This window comes from Synchiropus splendidus, unplaced genomic scaffold (genome assembly GCF_027744825.2).
Source record: "Synchiropus splendidus isolate RoL2022-P1 unplaced genomic scaffold, RoL_Sspl_1.0 HiC_scaffold_23, whole genome shotgun sequence".
Classification (NCBI taxonomy): domain Eukaryota; kingdom Metazoa; phylum Chordata; class Actinopteri; order Syngnathiformes; family Callionymidae; genus Synchiropus; species Synchiropus splendidus.
Genome location: NW_026527057.1, coordinates 343617 through 348467, shown reverse-complemented (window position 1 = coordinate 348467; position 4851 = coordinate 343617).

Sequence of the window (4851 nt, the reverse complement as noted above, 5' to 3'; positions counted from 1 at the left end):
CCAGCAGCAGGGGGCAGAAATTATGAGGGGTCCGCCGATCCAGGGGTGTCCCCAACAAAGCATGGCTACTTCAAGGCTAGCAGGCAGTCCTCTGCCCCCCTGAGGTGCAGTTCACTATTCGAAATGCTGAAGCACCCGCAACACTCAAAGTATATAATGCTCAATGGGTGTGGACTGCTGTCCGTTGGGTAAACATCCACTGTTAGTCCAGTTAAGACCCACCTCCAGACACATCTGCCCCTATTGGGATCTTGAATTGGTATTAAAGTCTCTCTTTGAAGCTCCCTTCGAGCCACTTGATCAGGCTCCTTTGGAGCTGGTGGCTTACAAAGCAGCTCTCCTACTTGTCCTGCCCTCCATCAGGAGGGTTTGGAGAACTACGTGCCTTCTCGATTAGTCTTATTTCCCAAATTTCTTTGTGCCTCTTCTGAGGTCAGCAATTTTTCGGTGAAGGCTTTCTGTCCTACCCCCCACCCGGATGAGAACCACTGGCACTTGCACAAGGTGTGTCCCGTGAGGGCGAGAGCTAGTCTGAATGGACTCAAGGCCGTCGGGAAAACAGATAAGATGTGGGTGGCTCTGGCAGGTGGTAAAAAGGGGCAACATCCATAGCTGCTTTCTGAGGAGTTTCTTTGGCAGAAACCGGCCGAGCAGCCTCCTCGGGTTCCGCCTCAACTTTTGCAGATTTCTATTTGTCTGACGTAGCAGCTTCTTCTTTGCCTCATGTTGTCCTGTTTACAGGTACTTCCAGCAGCTCTGGTCAATAGATGAAAGAATCATTCTCTTCCGCAAGAGCAGGCGATGAGACGGCAAACTTCCAACAACTTTATTTACTCCAAAACAGAACTCACTCCCCTCCCCTCACAGTCAATATATACATCACCACGCCCCATACCCATAAACCATCTGGGTGAGAGAACACACCCCTTAATGTACACCACACAGCCCCCCCCCGAACACCCAGAGGGAAAGATCAATCCCTCTTTGGAGGCTTAATGAGTCTTCCAAAACGGTTACGCCACCCAACCTCTGGAACCACTGGGGGGCGACAGGCAGGAGAGACGTCATCTGAACACGGCTCCCGACCAGGACATTCAACTGGAGGAGACAGAACAGTGGCTTTAGAAGGGGGACGACCTCTTCGGGGAACCCGGGCCGGTAAAACCTCCTCCCCTGCCAGAAAATGAGCCGGCTTGATTCTGTCTAAAGACACGCGCTCTCTACGCCCGCGCGTCGTGGCGCACAAAAACAAAACGAGATGACGCAAGCTCTGCAGGCACAAAGGTCCGAGGGGAAAAGTGGTGAACCGGCACTGGTGCATACGCAGTCGTACGGTGAACCTGCGTACCCAGAGACCTTGCCATTGCTGGCCACAGCTCAGAAACAAACTGTGGGCCTCTGTCCGAGGTGATGTCTGATGGTGGGCCGAAACGTGCGACCCAAGTTGAAATGAATGCGCGTGCCAAGTCCGCGGACGAAGTGGAGGACAGAGGGACTGCCTCTGGCCACCTGGTGGTCCGATCCACCATTGTGAAAAGATGTGTGAATCCCTGAGAGGGAGGAAAAGGCCCCACCAAGTCCACATGCACATGATCAAAACGCTTGGCGGGAATTGTAAATGGTTCCAGGGGCGTTTTAGTGTGTTGATGAACTTTAGCACGCTGGCACGCCACGCATGCGGATGCCCACTCTTTGACTTCTTTGCGAAGGCCAGGCCAGACGAACTTCGATGCCACCAGTCTTACTGATGCACGGAGTCCTGGATGCGAGTGTGCATGAACCAAATCGAAAACTCGACGGCGCCAAGCGATCGGTACGACCGGGCGAGGTCGCCCTGTTGAGACGTCGCAAAGGAGGGTAGGACCACCACTTTGCACAACCACATCCTTCAATTTGAGACCTGTACTGCCGGAACGCAGCGATCGGACATCTGTGTCATTAGGTTGATCAGCAGCCATAGCCGAAAAATCAACTCCGAGCTGCACAGGACACACCAGCGCCCGAGACAGGCAATCAGCAACAGGGTTTTCTTTGCCAGCTACATGCTGAATGTCGGTCGTAAACTCGGATATGGAGGCAAGGTGGCGCTGCTGGCGAGCAGACCACGGTTCAGACACCTTTGCCATAGCAAATGTCAACGGCTTGTGATCTACAAAAGCAATGAAGGAGCGTCCCTCGAGTAAAAAGCGAAAATGTCTCGTGGCCAGGTACAACGCCAGTAGTTCTCTGTCGAAAACACTGTATTTACACTCGTTGTCCCGCAACCTACGACTAAAAAACGCAAGGGGCTGCCATGAACCTGCCACAAACTGCTCAACGACTGCCCCCACGGCCACATCAGATGCATCCGTTGTAAGAGCAATAGGTGCACCAGACTTGGGATGAGTAAGGAGCGCTGCATTAGCCAGGGCTGCCTTAGCCCCGTCGAAGGCCTGGACACGTTCTGGGGTCCAGATGACCTGGTCGTTTGCCTTTTTTAGCTTCAGGGCCGCATATAGTGGCTGCATGAGGCGTGCTGCGTGAGGTAGGAAACGGTTATAGAAGTTCACCATTCCCAAAAATTCCTGCAGGGATTTGACTGAGACTGGCAGGGGAAAATCCAACACCGCCTGCACCTTGGAAGGCAAGGGAACGGCGCCTCGCGACGAAATCCGATGGCCTAAAAAGTCAATCACCGGCAGCCCAAACTGACACTTCGCTGTGTTGACAATCAAACCATGGACATCGAGACGCTGAAAAACCTGCTTCAGATGCAACAAGTGTTCTTCAACTGAAGGGCTGGCGACCAAAATGTCGTCCAGATAAACAAAAACAAATGGAAGATCGCGCAACACAGAGTCCATCAGTCTCTGGAAGGTTTGTGCTGCCCCTTTAAGGCCGAAAGGCATGCGCAGGAACTCAAAAAGACCAAATGGAGTAATTCCGCAAGCAAAGGCAGAAAAACGTCACTTGACGCCACAACGTTAGAGTGTGTCAATGGCCCGGGTCCTCCAGTCTGACATGGAACCATAGCAAAAGACACAGCTTCAATTAACCGACGGTTGGCGACATCCACCAGCAAGCCATTATCACACAGGAAGTCTGCCCCGATAATGGGAACTGTAACAGAGGCCAACACAAAGTTAAAGTGAAAACTGCGTCCACTGAAACACAGTGACCGACCTGGTACCAAAAGTTTCAATAGACGACCCGTTGGCTGCCTTCAAAACCGGGCCAGTACCGCGGGCTGCCAAGTCTGACTCGGCTGGAGGGAGGAGGCTTTTCTGTGAGCCAGAGTCCACCAGGAACCGTCGTCCAGACACGGAGTCCTTAACGAAAAGCAGCTCTTCTCGATCGCCAGCGCCCACAGCCGCTACTGAGCGCTGGCTCTTCCGTTTCCCGAAGTGTCGAAGGAGCAGGGAGGGACACAAGGGCGAGCCTTGACGCCGAAACGATGGTGGAAGAAACACAAGTCCCCCCGTCGTCTTCGGGAGGAGACTCCAGCAGTCATCGCAGGTTCCGCACCCTCCGCCGTCGACTGTTGGGGAGCCACCACGAACGTGTGCTCTGCTGCTCGTCTGATCGTCAGAAGGATTCGGTCCGCTTCCTCCGCCACACCGCGGAAATCGCCAGCGGCGAGGCACAGAGAGTTGGCCAGGGCGGCGCGCACCGACGGTGGAAACTGGCGCAGAAAGATGTGCGGGAACAAGAAACCGCCGTCCTCCGAACCCAGCAGAGACAACATTTCGTCCATTAAGTCCACTGCCGAACCGTCACCAAGCCCAGGAAGCGAAAGCAGTTTATCCGCTCTCTCTGCCGCGGACGGGCTGAAACGCCGAAGGAGAAGCCGTTTGAGAGCGTCGTATTTCCCGCGATGTGGCGGTGCCCGTAAAAGCTGCATCACCCGCCGAGTAGACTGCTGGTCCAGCGCCGCTACCACCAGGTAATATCTGGCGTGGTCCGCCGTTATACCCCGCAGATGAAAAAGCGCCTCCACGTGCTGGAACCACGGCGCTGGGTCACTGTGCCAAAACTCCGGCAGCTTCATCGATGCGGTGCAAACGGCTGGTTGCGGCCGTTGATGCTCCATGGCCGAACTTGAAGCGCTCTGCTGAGCCTCAGAAAAGGAGACGTCCTCCTCTACCTCGTGTAACATGTCCAACTCGGGGTCACCAATGTGGCAAAAGCAAGAGCAGGCGATGAGACGGCAAACTTCCAACAACTTTATTTACTCCAAAACAGAACTCACTCCCCTCCCCTCACAGTCAATATATACATCACCACGCCCCATACCCATAAACCATCTGGGTGAGAGAACACACCCCTTAATGTACACCACACCCCCTTTGTTTCTATCAACAAGAAGTTAAAATAATAACCCTCCCCCTTTTTTATATCAACAGGAAATTAAAATAATAACCATTCCCCTTGTTTTATGACAGGAAGGAAAATAATGAAGGTCGAGGGCGGATGCTACATCCTGTGTGATGCATGGGGGGGGTCAGCTGCATCCTCACAGTGTTAGTAGCTACAATATTATTTCTGGTTTAAACATTTTAGAAGTTATTTAACATCTTATGAAACAGTTTTTCATTCTTGAAATATTTCTTAAAGATAAAACAGGAGAAACAAAACACTTTTTTAGTCTTCACTAATAGTTCAAATGACACAGCTACCCAACTCATGCACCATTTTTTCAAAATGTGTTTAAAACAGATAATTTCTACTTGTTTGAGAAATACTTTTAGTTTTTCAGAAAATAACATTCAGTGAACAAGGATAAAACAAAAGGGAGGAATACTTTTAGTTTTCAGAAACTAGGGTCAAGCAATGAAAGGATAAAACAAATGAAAGAAATACTTTTAGTTTTCA